Source organism: Mustela nigripes, chromosome 2, assembly GCF_022355385.1.
Source record: "Mustela nigripes isolate SB6536 chromosome 2, MUSNIG.SB6536, whole genome shotgun sequence".
In the NCBI taxonomy this organism is placed as follows: domain Eukaryota; kingdom Metazoa; phylum Chordata; class Mammalia; order Carnivora; family Mustelidae; genus Mustela; species Mustela nigripes.
The window spans coordinates 178,384,352-178,406,921 of NC_081558.1; positions in this window are offsets into that span (position 1 = coordinate 178,384,352).

The following is a 22,570-nucleotide window of genomic DNA, read 5'->3' on the forward strand; positions in this document are numbered from 1 at the left end:
CCTCCTCTGCTAAAATAAGGGAAAACTTATCTATTCTAGTATTACTGTGAGATTCACAAATGATATTTTACCTGCAGTTCATGATAGGTAATGAGCATTTAAAAAATATAGTTATTATCATTACCTGCTGGCATTTATAAAGAGGAAAATTGGGCTGACTGTTTTCTATTATCATTTGGAAATTATGTATGTAATGTGCTCCCACATCATGCTTGACTAACTAAAAGAAGCCTAAATTTTAATTAAGGGCAAGGTTTGAATATTGTCAAACACTCTTACACTAATTTTTAAATTGTGGTCTTGGCTATATTCCAAGATTATGGAGAGGGACAGTAGCTATAGACTGACAAAGGAAACATGAAGGGAGTAAGTACAAAAGACAAGATGTGATAGTTGAGGAGCTTAGGGACAGGAGAAACTTTAGAAGGAAATTTTTAAAATACATGCACATTCTTTATTTACCTCCTCCAAATATAAGCTCAAGAAAATCTGTATCATTTTTCAATGTTTTTAATTGAATTTCTATGTGTGTAAATGTGTATACACCTACATGCCAATGTGCCTATTTTCTTGACTGCAGTAAAATGCTAAGGTAAAATCTAGTGTGGTTTAATGACACCCAATTCCATGTAGTTATACTTCTTGGGCCCACATGAAATTATTTAGTTATATATTTTACTTTAATAATGTTCAGTGCAGAGTGTTTTTTAATATAGCACAAAGAGAAGTAAAGAGAGAGAGAGACAGGTGATCCACTTCTTATGAAAATTAACTTGAATCAAATTAGACTAACTAAACTCAAGAAGAAAAACTCTCCTTTGAAATTGAAATACCACCTCATGTAGGAAGCCATCAGTGGACAAACCCAGGTAGAATCAATTTTCTCTCCCATTTGCATTTAAAGCATCAGGACATCAACAAACTGCCCCTACTAGTACTGCCTAGGTGTGTTCTAGTTCATCCCTTCATTTTGTGAATTTCTTCAGTATAGAGACTGTACTCATTTTTGTTTGCTTTGATCAACAGATATTTGTTGAATTATTTGGTCTGACAAAAGTTTAGTTTATGAAGTAGAACACCAATTTTTCACATAGAATACATTTTTTTAACATCATTTTCTGGATCCTGGAGTACTTACATTTGCAAACTGTGGCATCTTTTTCTTACTGTAAAAATATATGCTGAGCATGCAATCCAGGCAAAGAGATCTGTGTGGTCTTGAGGGATATTTCATTTAGGCTGTGGTAGAGCTTGGAAAAGTATTTTTGCTTTTCTATAGAGTACAACTTTCTAATGGCTCAAGTGCTGATGCCTCTCAAATAATGTCTTCCTCTAGCTTCAATAATACTAAGAAAATCTTGATTTTTTTCACTTTATTTTCTCACAATTCTATCTAACATGCCATGCTCCTGAGAGGGTGTCTTTAAATGAATTAGAATAAATTAAATCATAAACCTCTTGATTTGCAACAAAGCTACAAACCATCTCTTTGGGTGGGTAATACTATAAATTATTATTAATCTCTTCACTGTGAATTTATTCTTGTGCTGAGAGAATGACATTTTATGACCTGGTCCTCAGATTCCTGGATCACATACTTCATGGAGCCTGCAGATGCTCTCCTGCCCATGAAGACCGCAGTAGACAAAATGCAAAGTTTTAGGACTTTTGCTGACTTTCAGATTTGAAAAGAAACTTCTTAAAAAATCCATCTCTTTTCTTTCTATGTGTGTGTATGCGTGTGTGTGTTTGTGTGTGCCTGGGTGCGTGTGTGTTTTCTTAAAAGTCAGGCAATGAAACAATTATTTTCATGTGTTAAAAAAAACTAAGTTGAATGAATACACTAGTTATTATAGTTTTATGTAAGTTTAACATGAAGGTTAAGAGGAAATAAAATTTGGGATACCTACTGAGTTAATTTCCATATTCCTGTTAGATCTTGGTCTTATGCCTTCCAGCACTTTTAAAACATCTGTAACTAGTGAATTGGGACAAAATAGTGAACTGTAGCATCCAAATGGAACTACAGAGGTTTGGATTTCCTAATGGAAAACTGGAAAATATATTTTTTCATACTTAGTGAACTCTTTCTCAATTGGCAGAATATTATACTTTAGGCCATAAATGAAAGAAATTAAATACTGCATCAGCAAATGGTGACAGGGAAAATACATACAGATATAAACATATTCTTACAAGGAAGCTTTTGGGTGGCCTGAGCAAGGAAAAAAAAAAAAGACTTCAATTAAAACCAAATGTTTAATGTGTATCCAAACTATAAAACTTACCTGTCAAAATTAACCCCAAGCTTAGCCATTTAAAAAATCCTGTTCTGACAAACAAGAAAACGATTAATTTCAACTTCAAACCATGTATTAGTAGACTATTAAGCTGTTCCATGTTTTTACCATCTTAGTGATCCTCTAATATCTCTGAACAGCAGCAATATTTATGTCTCTAGTTTATTACAACAACCACTTATTGCATTTCTGTTGTACATGTATTCCAGGACTGTGAGAAGCATGAAAGGAACAAAGATGCTTAAATCCCAGTCTTTCATTTAAAAGACTCACAATCTGGCAGGAGAGAAGAGGGTAGAGTTGCAATTTACTTTTTAAATCAATGAGATTGATTGTAGTTTCTAATAGGAGCATTATTTTTCTTTTTCTTTTTCTTATGCATATTGGGTTTTATAAGATGTGGAGGATATTGTTTAATGAATAAATTATTTGAAAATGAAATTGCCCTTACCACTCGTCTTAGATTGTGCTTACATGCATGAGAGAACAGAGCGGATTTGTCACCTGGGCAGAGTCCCATTTGCCTCTCTACCAGAAGGACACTCATTCCTGAAGCAGGAATGCACTATATTGGGAAGGACCTATGTCACCATTTATGCCCATTTCCAAGCTTTATCTTTTAACTCACACCAAAACCGTATGTGTCCCCAAATTAAAGCTGTGAATCAGACTGCCTGACCTAGCCTCCATCTGATGTCAGTGCTTAGATATTTTGTTTTCAAAATCTTTATCACTTAGAGAGGAATTTATATATATATATATATATATATATATATATATATATATGCTTTTTTTGTTGTTGTTTTGTTTTGTTTTTGGTTTCTTGTTGCCTTTTTTTTTTTTTTTTTAGCCACCTTAACTTTAGCAGCTACATTCCAATTGATTTGGTGAGATGAATGTCATTTACACTTCAGTTTGCACCTTTTTGAGAAAATGCTCAGAAGGGAATAAATCTACACTTTCCAGAATGATTGTGCATAAGGAAGTCTGGGGCTGCTAAGAAGAGGTGTTAGACACGTATGGGAATGTATTAGTTACAATCACACCTAAATCTCAATGATTTCCAAAGTGATAGAACTAAAGTATATGGGAGAGCTGAGAGTGTTGGCAAAGATTAATTATACTTGACTTTTTTCTTGTTAATTACAAATGGCTAAACTTCATAACTTCTATTGGTGGGGCATTTGGTTGTAAAACTTTGTGGAAACAAATATAAGAGATATCATGCAATTTTTAAGCACATTTAGTTGCTCCTTCGTACAAGGGAACATACGGATGATGGGAATACAATCGTGGGTTCATAAGTTACAGAGTCGCATAGCACAACAGAAAACTGCTTTCTGTCTTGTTGGAAACAACAAGACATGCTTTTCTTCTCGAGTACAGGCTCTACCAGATTTGTGGGATTCATAGGCTTGTCTGCTTTTGCCTCACCTATAGAAAACTCATATCCAGAAATAGTAAAGTCTACCCATTGAATTGCTTAAGATTAATTGCCTTGTTTGCTTCAAGAACCTTGTAACTCCCTGCTCTGCACTTACGCCTCTGCTCTGCGAGAATTCCTATGATGTATGTTACTTGGTTACCTGAAATCTTTGCATTAATAAATAGGAGAGTCCAGGAGTGGCTCAGAGTCTATCCTCAGGCTTCCTCTCACCTCCCTTAACTAAATGGTAGTCTTGAGTATTTATTTCTGCTGCTTTGGGTTTTGCTGCTTGAAGCCCACAAGATAGTAACCACAATACGGATTTTTAAAGAACCTGGTATGATTATTCAACACTGGTAACACAAAGTTATGTCATTTGTTCTCCTACACTGATTTGCAGCTCTTCAAACAAAATAAGAATTTAAAAAGTGGTGAACTTGAAATTGAACTTGAACTTGTGTTACTCAAAACCAGGCATATAGGGGATGTAATATAAGAGATTGAATGACTGGAACTCAGACTAGGCAAGGGGGGAAGTATTCTTAAAGAAAAAAAGAAAGCTAGCTGATGCCCTGATGCCTTCAGTAGGAAAAAAACAAGACAGGCCCTGGAGCCAACCTGATCATGCCCCAGAAAGGCAAAGTGTGTATTGAAAAATTCTGGCTTTTAAGGTATATAGACTTGGATTACAGCCCTAGCCCTGCAATTTACTATTTGTGTAATCTGAAAGTGTCTTGAAATTCATCACTTCTAAACTAATGGAAATAATACCTGCTTGATTAGGTTGCCATAAAGAACTAATATAATGAAACTTGGGTATAAGAGGAACCAACACAAGAGGCAGAGAAGAGGTCAACAGTAATAAAGGGCAACAACCTGGATGGAGTGTCGCTACAGAAAAAACAAGTGCATCAGGATGGGACCAGAATGTTGTTGAACATTACAGAAACCAAAAAGTATTGGTAGGATTTTGGATAAGATGAATGAAAAGTACCCTTAGGTAAGTTTTATCTTGTAAAATGTATTTTATCATGTAAAATAAGGCCTAATGAGAAGGAACAATAGATGCAGTGTGGGGTGGGGAGGCTAGAGAAATGGGGAAGAAAGGGGAAAATCAGATCAATGTAGAGTGGCGGCTAAGAGAAGATGCGGAGGAGCTATGATTAGTAAGAATGTTATATGACCCCAAAATTTATTTTCCACTTTAACTAAAGTTTCATTAAAATATATCAACTTTTCATGAGACATCAACCTTCCTAAATTAATAATAAAAAAAATACAATATCAGTATTTATTATATGAAATGCATATGGATTTCCCTTAAAAAAGCATTAGAGATAAAAAATAAAAAAAAAATACACCTTTAAAAAAAAAAAAGCATTAGAGATATGGAACCCTTGTCACACCATACACTTGGACAATGCTAAGTTTAGCATTATATGTTAATTCCCTTTGCTATATTCACCTTAGCATTCATCATAGAACCTAAAATTATTCTTGAAGATTAAGGCAAACAAATATCTCAGTGAATAAATGGAATTAGTGATAAGTGATCATGCAATTCACTTGAGGTATTGATTAAAAACATTTACCCTTTTATTTTTACTTGTGAATAATACAAATAAACTAAGAAATTATATAACATCAAATAAATTCATTTAATTAAAATTAATATAGCATTATATTTGGTGATTATTTTTTCTAAATTTCTGTAAGAAAAATATATAAAATGGAGATTCAAAAAAGGTTGTCTTAAAAATAGAATTGATTCTGATAGCAAACCGTACATCAAAGAAAATAAAATGAAATTCAGAATTCTTGTGGCAGGAAGTAATTTTGAACACAGTCTTGCTTGAACAAGTACATAAGATTATCTTGAATAGAAAATTGCAAATATCTGTCCCAGACTCTTTCTTATGAAGCCATCATGACATTTCACCTGTGTAGCTTCCTTTGAGTTCCGGAAAGTTTCCAAATAGGAAAACTGTGGCTCCCTGGAAAGGAAGGAACTCAGCCCTACATGAATGAACTCCAAGCAATGTTCTAAAAACATACTCAAAAATAAACTTCCAAAGCACCTACTACATACCTTAGGGATAAGAAAATAGAGATTGCCAAGTTTTAAAATCTGGTTCTCAGGGGTTTCTAGCATTGCAATACACTTGAAGTTTAACAAATGAGACATCTTCATTTGGAAAAAAAATGAGGAAACTCTCTCATAAGGATTTTGGATAGCTCTTATAAAACTATATTTTGATGATCTAATTTTAAGTGGATTAGAAACATGAAGATTAAATTTCTCTAAAAAGAACTACTTAAGAATCAAGGGTAGGTTGCTTGGCCAAGGATAGCTTGGCACTGGACAGCCTCGAGGCTTTGAAAATAACCCTCAAATATTTGATGAACCCAAATGACAGCCAAGTTCCCAGAAAATACTGAGCGGATGGTGGTTATACATATGTAAGCTAAATCTCCTAGGGGACTTAAAATTACTGGGACATTAACTATGGGATATGTAAGGGAAGTAAGTGATCAGAAGAAAGACAAGTAGGGCTAAATGTTCTTTTTTTTTTTTTTTTTAAATTCAAATCCTAATTGATTTTGTCTCCTGTGTAATAGAATGTATGTGTACTTAAATCTGTTACTTTGAGTCCAGCATGGTACATACTTATTTTACCACCTATGTTATGGTACCCTAAGTGCTTACCTTGTCTCTCAATATTCTTATTGTTTCACCAAATAACTTTTAAATGAGCAAAGAGCAATTCTCCAGAAGCTCATAAAACTTTTAATCCATTTTCATTGTGTTTTGCTTGTATTTCAAAACATGCAAAGAAGGGCAGAAATCACATGTAGAAAGGGTGGGTGAACATGTTAAGAAGTGAAATACCAAAACTCTTACATTTCCTGCATAGTCTGCCACCTCCATGTCCCTCCATTTATGGTTCTTCATCTGTCAACTAATTCCCAACATCTAATATCTTCAAATGTATTATACTCTGTTTTGGGGGTAATTTTTTTAAATTAGTTTATGTTCTCTACAAAACATCATTCAGTTGAAGATGCTGCTTATCTCCAAGCCACATCTCCACACCTATGCTCCAGTCTTTTGGGGTTACTGGGTTCATATCTCAGCAAATCATTATCTCTTTTTTGCTAATCTGACACACTTCCTTTTGTGTCTGTGAACTCTGCTCATGCCCCACACAATTGTGATATCCAACTCCTCTCTAAAGCCTTGCGTGACCCTCCCAGCATAATGAGGGTCTGCATCTCTTGGTTTCCAGCCTGTGCCCCCACTATTTCCTTGATAGTAAGAAGAGATCTTAGATTTATCCTTGTATACTTGTGTGGGAGAAGTGGATAACCATACAACAACACTGTTCTCCCTCTTCTGTATGATAGAGTTGGGCTTGTTTTGTTTTGTTTAAAAAAAAAAAAAATACCCAAGCAGAGTCCTTATTTCCGAAATCCTCTTGCATCTGAATAGAGTCGTGTCAAGTAGAAGGGGTATTTCTCATTTCCAGAAAAAAGAAATTAATCAACAGAGTTACCTTCTCTCTCCTCATATATGCCATCTTATGATGAGAAACATAGTATTCTGAGGCTCTGGGGGATAGTAGATCCATAAGATGGAAGGACCTGGGTCTCTGAACCACCACCTAGAGGAAAGTTGCATCCCAAACAGGAGCATCCACATTTACTTCCAGAATTCAACTTGCATTTGGTCAAGCCACTGAAATTTTGAACTTTGTTACAGCAACAGAATTACCTTGCCTAGCATGCATGGGAATATCATATCACTCAATAATTGCTGAAAAAAATGAATGAATAATTGAATAGGTTTGTGCATAAAAGTGTCCGGCTGTCAAAGAATTCCCTCCAACTAAATGCAAGAAGCATCAGCCTGAGAATTTAACTTTAGTTTTTTATCTCAATAAAAGCACAAATGACACAGAAGATAAGGGCAGACCTGTTATCAAATGCTGTCAAAAGTTTTAATCACACTTTTTAAGGCTTCTCAGAGTTCCTCATTTTCTTCATTTTCAACTATCTGACACTCTATTGGTACGTTACTACCATGATTACTGTTACTACTGCTGCTACTGCTGCTGCTGCTACTGTTCCTACCACCAGCAGCAAATATCTGTTGAGCATTTCCAACACACCAGGGACAGTTGTAAGTCATGTCTCCACTCATTTCATCTCACACCAATGTTATGAAGAATAAAGTAGATCATGGAACTGAGGCACAAAGAAGTTCAGTAGCTCTAGTAATCAGGCTCCAGGGATTATATTGCATAAGAAGTGTCAGCAGAATTGAATCTGCACACTAATGTACTACAGGTTGGGATAGTATATAGTCTCTTATACCAGCTGCTGGGGCTCAAAGGATTCCATTTGTTGAAAGTGTTTTCTGAGAAAGTATGTGTATCACTGTGCCCTCCAGACTCCTGAAAATAGAAGCACACCATGACTATATGCATCTATGCAGAGGCTCCTTTTAAACATTTGCCATTAAGAAAATATTTTTAAAAATATAAAAATACTAAAAAATATTTTTTTTTCAAAAGAACAACAGGGGTGATAAAAACAAAATTGTCTTTACTTCCTTAGGATTCAATACTTGATCCCTTTATTTCAAATTAAACAAGAGCCATTAGTTAGGAGGCTTAGTTCTCCAGAGCTCTAAGCATACACAAATGTGACTCAGGTGGTTTCCTCTCCAGGGGCTCAAAATCAAGGAAAGGAGAGAGGAGCCAGGCCAGCAGGTCTTGTGGTTTCCATTGTTTCATTTGGCTATGGTTGCAGCCTTTGGCTTGTTCCGTATACTTATGGAAAGGCAAACCTCAAAGGTTTGGCTAGAACTTTATAAGTTGTTTGTGAAATTCCCAAAGACAGAAAAATAAACCACAGAGCTTTGGGTGATAAATGTAGCATGGTGTTTTTAATGGAAATTCTCATAATAACTAGCCTCCTTCAAGTGTACAATTTCCACCCTCAAAACTCATTTCTTTGTAGTATGCATTTTCATACATATCCTCATTTTCTTCCCTGAAGGAGGCTCTTGACAAGAACAAAATAAAAATTAAGCAGGAAAGCAAGTATAGCACAGTAGCAAGAGCCCTTGACATAGCCTGCAAGTCAAGAGGTCAGGGTTTTAATCCTAATTTGCCTCTAAGAATATATTTAAACTTTAATGGGTCAGACAATCTTAGTGTCATGTACACAGCTTTTTTACTTGTTTTAAGATGATCAGAGTCTGTCTTTTATAGCATGTTCTCTTCAAACTCTATCTTTTATACTGTGTTACAGTTTCCTCTTCTACTCTGAGACTGTCTTTTGTTTTTATGTCACATAGAAACTCACTATAATTTGTAAGGATTATGTCTTTGAGCATGTATTGTGTGAGGCAATGGCTACTCAAGAAATTAGAAGCCATCTTGTGTTTCAGAGGGATTTCTGTATAAGAGAATTACTTTATGGGTGGAAGCCAACCAACAGATGTTGAAACAAACAGAGTTAGGAAACATAAGAAAGTCTTCCCATTATCCAGTAAATTCTTTGAAACAATACACTTAAATATGGCATGTTGTGCCTCCAAGATCTAAAGTGCTCTTTCAATATTTCCTAGCTTAGGAGACCCACAGAGACATCATCTAAGTGGCAGGGATCTAAGTGTTCATGGGGTCTAGCTCCCAATCTCAGACATCATGTAGTATCTCATTATAGCATTTGGGTGCTTGCTCTTTGTTGTTCCCCAGGAAGAAACTGAATATCATCCATATAACTGACCTGTGAGATGGTCTCTGAAATGTGCTGATAATTAAAGCCTCCAATTAGTGAGATACAGAGAGCAAGAAAGATGGTATAGCCTTGAGCTTCTTTTCTTTCCATAAGTTATTGATCACTATTAGAAATAACTGTACTCCTTGTAACCTGCACTGGTACCATGATGGTAATATGAAGGCATTATTGAATCCTCCAAATACTTATTGTTAATCAGTGTTTCACCTTAAGCATCTGTACTCCTAATGTTTCTGCCTGTCATGGATTACTATAATTTCAGTTTCCACCTGCAAGGAAGCTATTACTATGTTAAAGGTGAAGAAGATGAGCTTCTCAGTCTCAGTATTATGTTATAGGGTCTGTTTCCTGGGATCAATCCCAATACTTAATAGCAGTGAGGTTCCAATCAGAAAACCAGTCTAGTAGGGACACCTGGGTGGTGCAATTGGTTAAGCATCGACCTCTTGGTTTTGGCTTAGGTCATGATCTCATGGTTGTGAGATCGAGCTCTCTGTGCGCTCTGTGCTCAGTGTGGAGTCTGCCTGAGATTCTTTCTCCCTCACCCTTTGCTCCTCCCACTCATACTGTCTCTCTCTCTCTTTAATAAATAAATTAATCTTAAAAAAGAAAAGAAAACCAATCTAATGTAGTATTTCAGGTAAGAAAGTCAACAGACAGAATTAGACAGATGGTAGAAAAATGGAGAAGGCAAATGAGGATGGTGAAGCAAACTGGAGATTGGCAGAAGGACAGCATTAGCAAAGAGACAGCTGGAGATCACTACACCCCACTTAGGGCTGGAATAAGACTGGGAAGGGGGTGGTATTTATCAAAATCCAGAAATCAGGGCAATCTGGCAGGTTCCAGAACAATGTCAGGAGCTGCTCTGTAGGAATGAGGGCCACAGAAATAAACCCTGTGTAATGAAGAGGAAGAACCATGAAAAAGATATGACTACTGCTGAAAATGCCCACACAATAATCTACATATTAATTTTTTTAGTGGTGAACAACTAAATTGTCTTCAGATCCCTAACACTACAATCAGTGCTGCAAACATTATGTCCTGAAAGTGTTCCCCTTGTGGACTTTGTGACAGTTAATTTATGAAGAACAGAATTTTGAGTGTTGGCTACATGAATATTAATCTCATTAATAATTACACATTTCTGCAGGATGACCATTCCAGTTTAGACAGCACCAACACTGAATATTTTTTACCATCTTCTCACCAATAATTAGTTCTGATCAACTTGGAGATTTTTGCTAATCTGAGCTGGAGAGCATGTGCTCCTCATTGTTTTAATTGCACAGCCCCACTTATCAACAGAATTTCTCTGAATATTTGTTAACCATTCAGAGCTTCCTTCTGTATGTCACTTAATCTTTTAATATTTTACCTAATTAATTTTTTCACTACTATTAATGTTAACTCTTTTTCTAATATGTTTCCTATATTTTGATTTTGTTACTGTTTATTTTATAAATTCCTTTAGAATTCTAGACAGTATAAATATATATATATATATATATATATATATATTTATATATCTGGTATATCTAGATATTACCAATACTTGGTTGGTTCAATTCATGCAAAAATCTCCTATGGTTATATGCACTAAAAATTAGTGTTTGATAATATTTATTGTAAAAATATTTTTATGTAGCAAAATCAGATTTTTTTTTTAATCTGGTTTTGGGTCTTGTTTTGTTTTGTTTCATGTCTTGTTAAAAAAAAGACTTTTTCTAACACAAATGGACAAAATGATTCTCTGGTGTGCCCATCTTTTAACTTTTGTAAATTTATTTTCTCTTAGTCCGCCATGGTTGATATTTGTTTTGTTTAAAGAATGAACTTCCTTTTGCTCCAATTAATGTACCAGCATTGGCCCATATACAGAACACTCCATCTAGTCCCACATGAGTGCTGCTTGTACTTCAAGTTTTTCTTCTCATACAGCATTCTGACCCTGACCTCTCTGTTTCTTTCTACATGTATTTGTCTATAAGGACAGTGCTAACATTGTTTTAAAATGGTAGATGTGTAGAGAGTTCTACAAATACATGATAAGATGAATAATCACTCTGGAGCTTTTTACTTTCTCTTATTTTTGGAAATTGTTTCAACTCTTTATAGATCTTTGTTCCTATACTTAAACTTTATAATATAATGTTTTCAAAAATTCTTTTAAAACCATATTCATAATATTCATAAATATCTTACATAGTCTTCTATCATTTCTTCTTTAACCTAAATGTTTACTAATATGGTTGTTTTGGGTTTCAGACATACGATTTTATACATATGTAATGCATATAACAACATAACATATAGAATAGTCTATGTTTAAAAATATAATGTAAATATTGTGTATATATACATATATCATGTGCAAATGATTTCTAAGTCTGCATTACAGTCTGAAAATGTGTCCTTTGTTGTGTTCACTTTTTTAACTTGTTTTAGTTTTTGTTCATATTCTGTATAGATTCTGCCCCATGCCCAGGCAAAGTAGGACAAAATCCCAACTTTGTCCATTTTGTCTGTAGATGTGCAGCAGGAAAGTCCTCACTAGTTAGTCCCTGCCCACCTCATGTTCCTGTTCAGCACTGCCAATCTTGTTAGCAAACGCTGAACCCCTGAGATGGAGAGTCTGGTGTCTAACCTCAGAAACCAGAGAAAAAGGGATGCCCTGGTCCATCTAGTTCTGTCAAGTTCCCTTGCTTGCTGAGCATGGCCAGTCTTCAGCATCAGTGGAGCACTGATTATGTGCCAGAACTGTACTCATTACTTGATATGTAACAGTTCATTAAGCTTCGTGGCACCATATGCAAAACATTCCATCTATTTCCAAAGGCGTGATATTTGTGAGAGAGCTGCCATCCTCATTCCCATTTGATAGACCAGATTACTGAGGCACAAGAAGGTGAAGCACACTGAATTTAATTTAAAAAAGAAAAAATGGCCTGGAATCTGGAATGTTATGGGAAAGCTCCCAATTTGTAAATGTTGGCAACTAATTCAAACATTTTACCACAGCAACACCACCACCAACAAAAGTCAATATCCTCATTTTAAAGATGCTAAGTGAATCTCAAATTGAAGCAGATTTAGAATCAATTTTTTTTTTCTACTGGATGTTTTCTTATAATTTTTTATTTTCTTATAGGTGTTAAACTTTGGAATAATTTCTTAAAGTATAAAATATGAGTTTATAAGAGCAACTTCCTGTGTGAGCAAGGCAGCAGCACTTTTTACATTATACAACCATAGAAACTGTTTAAAAGACCAACCACACTGTCAAATGATCAGTGGATTGGAAAACAGACTTATAGGCTTAAGAGATAAAAGGGTGGCTTACTTTAGCATCTCTTCCCCATTCTTAAACACACAGAGAACTTCAAAAATTTAAAAGCACTACATATTAATGCTCAATGTCAAACAGAAACAAAATAAATAAAGCGCACTCTCATGCTAGAATAATAACTTAAACGGATTGAGGGGAGAAGCCGGAAGATGTCATGTATCAAAATTTTAACAGTGGTAAAGAGAGTTAATTGAAATAACATGAGAACAGCCCTTGTCTCCAAAGGAGACTGTAGAAAAAAAAGGTCCTAAAATAGCTAATCTGTCAACCTAGCTCCCTGGCTTAGCAGGTCTCTGCCCTGGTTTCAGTGGTCCTCAAAATGAAAATAACGACAATGTAATATGGATGTACCTCTGTGTGTATGTGTGTGTGTGTATGAATGTTCATACCAACACGTTTACTATTTTTTCTTAATAGTCTGTTTTTAAGTCGCTCTTTTCTTCTATTTTGTTATTTAAAAAGTCCTTATTTTTCTGAATTAAATTATGGTTGCAAATATTTTTAGTGTCTTTTTTACTGCCTTAAAAGATCTTCCTTCTGGGGCACCTGGGTGGCTCTATCATTAAGTGTGTGCCTTTGGCTCAGGTCTTAATCCCATGGTCCTGGGATTGAACCCTGCATCAGGCTCGCTGCTCAGCAGGAAGCCTGCTTCTTCCTCTCCCACTCCCCCTGCTTGTGTTCCCTCTCTTGCTGTGTCTCTCTCCGTCAAATAAATAAATAAAATCTTAAAAAACAAACAAACAAACAAAAAACCAAAGTCTTCCTTCTTTGACAAAATAAATATTTATCAGTCTCAAAAAATTTATGACTTGATTGGTATTTGAGAAAGACAAAATTCTGAAAATCGCTGCTGTTGGGTTTACGTGCTATGCCTCTGTGTATATGAGACCATCTGTGTCTCATGGGCTGTACACTAAATCTTCAGCAACTTGAGGCTGGGTGGGACTGTGTGGTTGCATCTAAGGTGACTGGCTTAATTTGATCTCAATGATCATTTTACTTAATACCCATTGTCTCTTAGGAAAGGTGAACTTTTGACCTGTATTTGAGTTGCTATTCTTCTCTGTGGCTTCTGGCTCCCTCAATTCCTTTTTATTACATTTTATTTAATAAAATTTAGGTCCTCTTCTTTCTAAAGAAAATAGAGAATATAATGACTAAATTGTTCAATTCTTAGATGGAATTTTGAGACCAATCTATTAATTTTACACATTTCTTAACTAGAGCAAATGGTTCTGACTACAAACCTATCACCTAATCTCTTTCAAGGCAATGAGTTTCTCATTGATCTGCTAGGCTGCTGCTAGCCTTGGAAAGGTGGAGTGATAAGTAATCAGCTACAATGAAAATAAATCTACAGAACTGTATTTTGGAAACTCACAATAAAAAATAGTAGATGAAGAGATGATTATTAATTATTATAGAATTCTATCTTTGAAATGAACTTACAGGATAGTAAATAAAATGGTGACTTTATTAAGTATATAAATAAATTCTCATGTGAACAACAAAACATTAGCAATATTATTTGAATTACTAAGCAGCAACACTATACACTTAAAATATAGTTGTATTTTCACAAAATTTATATCATTTCATTTGTATAGATCATAGGATATGCAATTCACTGCATATCTCTTTCTCCTTGCCAAGTGTTGAATATTTTAATAAAATAAAATTAGGTCATTTTATTATATCTTCTCTTATGTAATTTCTTTGGTTTTATTTAATGTTAAGTTAAATTATTCTAAGTATCTCATAATAAAAACAACATAATAAAAATTCATGAAAAATTTAATGTTTGGGAAGGTACACGTTATGCAGATAAAATGTATTTTCTTGGAATATATCCATGCATGTTATACTTTCTGCATATTTATTTCTTGTCTGTCATCATTCAAAACTTATTACATATATCATGGAAATGTCACTGATCTGAAAAATATGGATCAATGAACATCAAAAATGTGACCTTTGAATAAAATAAGAGAAGAAAAGCAAAGAACCAACACTGATTCATTATTATATACCAAGTGCTTTGCTATGTTGATGTATGTGTTTATGTGTGTGTATTTAAATCATAATATAAACTAATATTATTTTCATTCAAGGAGAGAAAACCTGTATTGAGATTCTTTTAAATGACTAAGTAAACACATTTATTACGGTAGACAGGAAATTCAAACCCAGGGTCACCTTCCAGTCTTCTGCTGCTGTCTATGATTAGCTCGTATTGGACTCTTCTGTCAAGAAACCATTAAAGCTGGCTAAAATCAAAACAAATAAGCAAATAGAAGTTTGAAGGAACTTTAGAGCAAACAAGGAGATCAGGATTTGAGGGGTCATGATTCTGAAGATAAGGGAAATACAATGGAAAAAGCCTTCCATTTACTACTTTTTTTTTCCACTTTGGACATTTGCAAATTTCCAGGACCAGGAAATAGAGGCTACATGAAAAACAGCTTCATAAATTTCATGGCCAACTCACTGAGGTAGAAAGGGAAAAATATTAGAGGTTATGATTACTGTGGCAGCAGGAATTTGAGGGGCTAAATTGGGAGAAATGTGTCATTTGATATATGTTTTCCCTTAAGTCTGTGCCAAACTCTTAATCTTTTCATAAAAGGGTAAAAAGACAACAAACTAGAAGAAAAATGGTTGATACAGGTTAAAGTATTATAAGAATGTTTAACAATATGACAGTGCTAGGCTGTCCACCCAAGGGCTCTAGATTCTCAGTTGAGATCACTGGGAAATCAATCCTGTAGGATGAAGGACCAAGTAGGATGAATCAATCCTGTAGGATGAAGGACCAACCCTGAGAAAACCTGAAACAAGTTTAGAAAAATCTTAGTTTCAAATTAAATCTAAGTATTCCATGAATAAACTACTTCTCTAATAGATGAATATTAAATCTTCTCTGAAGAAAAATATCATCATTCAGAGTCTGTACAATTTTTAAAGTGGCTTACACTCAGTTAAAAATTACCAGGCATGACAAGAGATAGAAATAAATTATCAAAAACAAAGAGAAAAAATAGACAACAGAAATAAACCACCTGTGATCAAGATTTTGGAGTTATGAGAAATAAACTTTATTAAACTTCAATTAAAATGTTCAAAACCAAAATAAATGAAGTGAAGAATAATTTTAACAGATATATGACATCTAGAATGAGACAGATGAATATTGTAGTACTAAAAAAAAGTACAATTTCTAAAAGTAAAAGCTTAATAGATAAGTTTAACAGAAGAAAAGAGGAATAGAAACTAGACTTTTCTTCAGTAGGATGGAAAGCACAATCCATTTCTTTTTAAGGTCATTACACTTGGTATGACTTCTCTTTTGAAAGAACTTGTTGAGTTTCTTAGACTGACTGCTCAGTTTTCGATCTCAACATCAATATCACTTTTCAGAGAGATGCTAAAGCCACCCTATTTTGGAAGGTTTCCTCCTACTTTACCTCCCTATCCATCATACTTTCATCTCTGATTCCTTCAAAATGCTTGTCAGTGCAAAGAACTATAACCAATAAAAATGATAGATGTAAGGACCTTCCCCCCCCCCTCCATGTATATGCTTAAGCAAGTTACTTACCTTCTTCAAGTCCACTTTTTCTTCAGGTAATAATGATAATGATGCACAAGTTAAATATTGTTAAAGAGTAAATGAGATAACACCTAGATAATAGCTAGAGTAAAGCACTAGCTCAGTGTGAAGGTGGAGTTTTCATTTTATCCAAGAATAAAACAACATGTTGAAAAGTCGTGGCTATTTGGGAAATTAACCAAAAAACCCATGGACTAGTTAATTTGAAAATAGCTGCATGAGAGTGGAAACCAGAATGAATCTGGTGGCAGATGCCATGGGGTCTAGTTCTTATTCAAAACTGCCTACCTATGCAGTGGCATTGGTCTGTCAATTTTTTGAATTATAAACAGGGATGATGTATACACCTCATAATGTAAACAGTAATACCCCACACTCTTTGGCTGAAGTCCCCCACGCCTGCGCCCTTTCCTGGCCACGGCGCCCGGGGCCGCCCGCCTCCAGAGCCACAGTCTGGAAAAAGAGGCAAGGTGCCAGCAGCAGCCCGCGAAGACCCCAGGGTGGATCTGACGCGCCCTCAGGTGCGTGCAGGTGACCACCAGGGAGGGGTGGAGGGGATTTTTCTGTTCTACGCCGTGCGGGCCAAGGGGATGCTGGGAAGCAGCGTTGCCCGCCCCTTCCCAAGTGGCCAGAGCTGACACCCCCGAAATAGAAAATTTTTGCCTAAAAAAAAAAAAAAAGGGTCCAATGTAAACAGTAATACCCTTAAATCTTCCCACAAAATAAACTCCTAGTTCACAGACCATTCCTGATATATTAAGCAATCTGGAGTTTCCATTGTCCAAAAATTGATCATCATTTCTCTTTTAAGGTTTGAGAATGTGTATATTGATAATATCTTCCTGTTTTATTGTATCTTGATCAAATGGAGAAAGATATAGAAAGAAGGTTCTTGTCTGGGAATTTGCCAAAATCACATTGATTTTATAATTAAATGTTATTTCCTACATGAAACATTTAATTCTCCAATGCTCAAGAATTGAAAATGTTGTCAAGTTTAAAAAGAAAATAAATGATCATTTGCTTCCTTAAATATTACTGAGATTGGCTTGAGATCAACAAAAAGATGATCTATGGAAACAGCATTTTTCATTCACTGTCCTAAGCATATATATGCAAAACTAATTTTGGATTTTCTAAATCAGGGATCAGCAAGCATTTCCTAAAGTAAATATTTTAGGCTTATGGACCACAAGTTCTCCATGTTGGAACGACTCAACACTACAACTGTAGTTTAAAAATGGTCATTGACAATGTAAACAGGTGGGCTAATGAAAACTTAGCTAATGAGCTAATGAAAACTTATTTACAAAAACAAGCAGCCAACCCTTGGTGTGTAATTTGCTGACCTCTTTGTTGTAAGTGATTAAGAAATTGCTATGATGGAAAATGAATGTATACATAAGAAAAAACTTTGCCTTTTTTTTTTAAGATTTTATTTATTTATTTGACAGACAGAGATCATAAGCAGGCAGAGAGGCAGGCAGAGAGAGGAGGAAGCAGGCTCCCTGCTGAGCAGAGAGCCTGAAATGGGGCTTGATCCCCGGACCCTGGGATCAAGACCCGAGCCAAAGGCAGAGCCTTTAACCCACTGAGCCACCCAGGTGCCCCAACACTTTGCCTTTTTAAGGAAAAATAGTTTATCACAAATCTATGACTTAGGCGTTTTTCAGGTAATCAAAACTCTAATAAAACTGAAGGTTGATTCTTGTCGTATAGACTTACTAATTTCTTAGATGATCCATTCATTCTTTTTTCCCCTGGACACATGGACTTTCTTTCAGTGAGATGTGGCCTATATTTTGGCCAACAGAAATGGGCAGAAACTTCTAAATATGTGTCATTTCTAGTCTTGGATCATTAAAAGCCCCAATGTACCATCCTTACCTACTACATCCCAATCTGTCAGCCAGGTACTGAGGATCCAGTGAAACGTTGAGACTCCAGGAGGTGAAGGAGTCTGAGCCACTAAGAGACTACATGAAACAAAAGCCCCAGCTTTTTCCTGCCATCAACCATGCATCTACATGCATGCCAATTAACTTCCATTTTATCAGTTCACTGAAATAACAGAGTTGACATTTACCAAGTAGCATTAACTAGCATGCAACATAAATTTGTACAAGAAAATCGAAATGTGTAAAATTGACTTACTGGGTTGATAGCAGGTGGTGAGGACATGGATATAGAGACCTTATGACTGGAGACCCCTGATCTTGTAATTAATGTTCATAAAATGGAGGCCCAAGATACCTTAGGAGTAAGACCATGTGACAACAAGACAAGTTTAAGAGGCTGGAAAGGGTCAGAATGTGCAGTTGGTTATTCTTAACTGCCTCCAAAAAGGTATCAGAAGACAGAGATGAGGCCAGAAGTGATTGGCTGGCTTTCATGATGAGATCAAGGACTGTACAGTTTGGAAATGAAGATCAGTAGAGCTCAAGTAATAGATAAAACTGAAAAGAATAATTTGAGTAAACCCAGTAATATTTTTCAGTTGGTTCAGGTACTGAATGTTGCAGCAAAGATCAGATGATCAGATTAAGGGTGTTACCTCCTCACCCAGGACCACTTTTTTTTTTTTTTTTAATAGCCTTAAATTGCTATTAAAAAGGAGGAGAAAAGAGAACAGGAGAAGAGAGGGGAGGAGTGAAAGAGAGAAATGAAGATGAGAACAAAAGAAAGAAATCATGCTTGAGCATTATGTGCAGAAAAACTTGGATGTGCTTACTGGCACATGAACCTGGATGGCAGGAAATAACTTCAAAGTGTTCTAGTTTTGAAAGGGTTTATTTCCAAAGAAACCACAAACCTGGACCAGAACCTGCTTTAGTGTCCAAAGCTTAAAACCACCTTTGGGCACAAGAGCTTCCTGCTTGCAGGAAGAAGCTTGCAACAGCTCTCCCGTCCCCAAAGGTGATGGTGATGAATAAGGAGAACCGTGAGAGGATGGAGCTGAAGATTTGGAGAACACCTCCTAGAAATAAGAATCTAGGATCGGGTTTGTCTCCGATCCCTCTTTTCCAAATGGGAAGCCACCACAAATCCATGAAATGAAAAGTTTCAAATAGTTCCAATTCAAAGAAAAAAAATCATTGCTACCTCTAACAGTGATACATCTCACAAAATTGTCTGTGTATGTGGACATACACAGGTGTATGTATTCACACACACACACACACACACACACATATAGCTTTTTTATTTTAAAACTGGTATTAATTTATACTTTCTGGGGTTTACAGTCCATCATCTAATCTCAAAAGTTACAGTTCAGGCACCAGGCATGAGTGCATGCCTTCAATACATCCTAGGTGAAATCCCTCAACCCAAGAACCTTCTCTAAAAGTCCTGTCCATAGGATTGTGTAAGTCCTCTACTCTGCCTGTGTTCTGTGAGGGGATAGAGCAACCCTCAAATGAATCCATCAAAATCAGGTAAGCTTCAGTACCAACTCTGCTTTTTCATTTTTCATACAAAACTACCTTCGCAGTGATTGCTCAGTTATAGCTTGCAATACTTAAGATCTACTTTCCATAAAAATCAAGTGTATCAGTTTAATGTTTGTAAAAGAAGTAAAACAAAAATTTCAACATTTTCTTTCACAGCATAATAAGAAAAAATGCCCTCAGTTTGTAAAAGAGACTTAACTCAGCTCATCTACCGAATGTAATGCAGAAGAACCCTTTTGATAGTACCAATTACCCACATATAAAATATATTTTTAGGGGTTCCTGCGTGGCTCAGTGGGTTAAAGCCTCTGCCTTTGGCTCAGGTCATGATCCCAGGGTCCTGGGATCAAGTCCCACATCAGGCTTTCTGCTCAGCATGGAGCCTGCTTCCCCCACTCTCTCTCTGCCTGCCTCTCTGCCTACTTGTGATCTCTGTCGGTCAAATAAATAAATAAACTCTTTTTAAAAAAATAAATAATACTTTTAATTCCTTTATAGTGACTGAACATCTTGGGTAATTAAAAATTAGTGACCTGAGGGCGCCTGAGTGGCTCAGTGGGTTAAAGCCCCTGCCTTCGGCTCAGGTCATGATCTCAGAGTCCTGGGATTGAGCCCTGAGTCTGGCTCTCTGCTAAGTGGGTAGCCTGCTTCATTCTCTTTCTCTGCCTGCCTCTCTGTTTACTTGTGATCTCTGTCTGTCAAATAAATAAATAAAATCTTTTAAAAAGGAAATAAATAGATAAATAAATAAATAAAATTAATGACCTGAAAAAATAGCAAAAGCTTAAGTGTACTATTTATTTTTATCCCTCTTTGGCTTGTATACTTAAAGTGACTTATAAATTTTACTATTATTTAATGTAAAAAGGTGATTTTCACCTCAAAATTCTCAAGTTCAAATCCTAGAATATTAGAAAGCCAGGGATTCCATATCATATATTATGCTTTATAATGATGTAGATACAGAAAATAGTGGAAAAAGCTGATGTATTTCTGTAAAATGTTAGTATAAAATATATTTATACTTCACATTTATAAATATAAATTTAAATAAACCTTTTAAATCTCACACTAAAAAAGAAAAGCACCACTGATTCTGAGGTTTTTATCCTTGCATATAATGCTATGTTTTTTATTTAGATATTTTCACAAACAAGCCAAACCAAATAACTATTAAGTAGTGTTGGAACAAGAGGCTAAGATTTAATCCACAAAAGCACATACTTAATATTTACCAGTTGCATTGAATCAGAATACTTCCAGGATGTGAATCACAGGAGTGTCCAACATTGTCTCTTGGAGCTCTGGGCAGAAAATTCTCTGGATCATGTCCAGAAGTCACTTTCTCTCATCTTTTTTTTTTTTTTTTTCCTTTGCTTTGGTTATAGTCTGATGTGCTTGAAAAGCAAAAGATAGCTAAGTGGCAGTGAAATAGACTCGTTTTCTGGTTTCAAATTTTTAGATGGCTTTAAAAAGTCCCCACACTTCAAAAATAAAATACAGAAACATCCCATGGACTTAAAGCTCATCTCATATGACAGATGACAAAGGCCAGTGGAATAAGCTTCATGAACACAGTGCAGTGAGAAAAGTAAACACAAAAATAAATGCATGCTTACCTTAGATGCCACCTGACAGTGCATTGAGATCCTTGACAGGTGATAAAGACACAACTTGGCAAAATCAGAAATTATTTTTGGCACCTACAAAAGAGGTAGTGAAGCAGAAAAATCTGTCCAGGAATTAATCAGTAGCTGCGCAACACAGTACTCCATCATCTGGGGGCTCTGATATGAAGCACAGTCAGTATGTGGAAGTGCCTTAAATACTACACCATCAAAATAAATTTTTTTTTTCAAAATAAATTTTTAACAACTGAGCAAAGAACAGGTATCAATTAAGAGATGTTGTATATAAACACAGACACAGATTTTTTATGTGTATTTAATTTTTGCCTTTAATAACCTCAAGAATAAAATTGAATTTACTAACAAAATATCTTTGAGAAATCTTATTGCATGCAACTCAAAGTAATTTCATAGTTTTCAGCAGCAGAGCTTTTGTTCCAACAGGATTCACTGCCATTTAGTGATTCCGTGCACCAATTCAAGTGCTCAGTGAAGCCCCTGCTTGGCTTGAATGCCAAGCCATATGTATCAGTCACTCTTGTCATGACGAATTAGATATTGCCTCAATTTTCCAGTTTCCACAAAAGTAAATACTCATATACATGTATAGGATATCCTGTCCATAGCACTGTCTTACATACATTAAAATACACCATCCATTTCAGGAGGAATAATCAAACTATTTTCTTTTGTGATAACCCCTGGTCTAGTTTTCATCAAGTCATTGATGCTTCACCTTGATGTCCAGTAACCCTTTAAACAAAAAGAAAAAGAAAAGGAAGATGGAGAAATACTTTTAGTAAAAATTTATAGAATCACAAATATACAGCAAATTGATTTTTTAAGTGAAAAAGGTACATCATTGGTATGATATTTTCTATATTATTATTTGTATTTCACTAAAAGTAATTTCCTTTTGTAAAAAATAATCAAGTGTTAGTTATATCCTTTTTGTTTTCTTTTTCTCCTAGTAAATCATTTTTGTTTTGGGTAC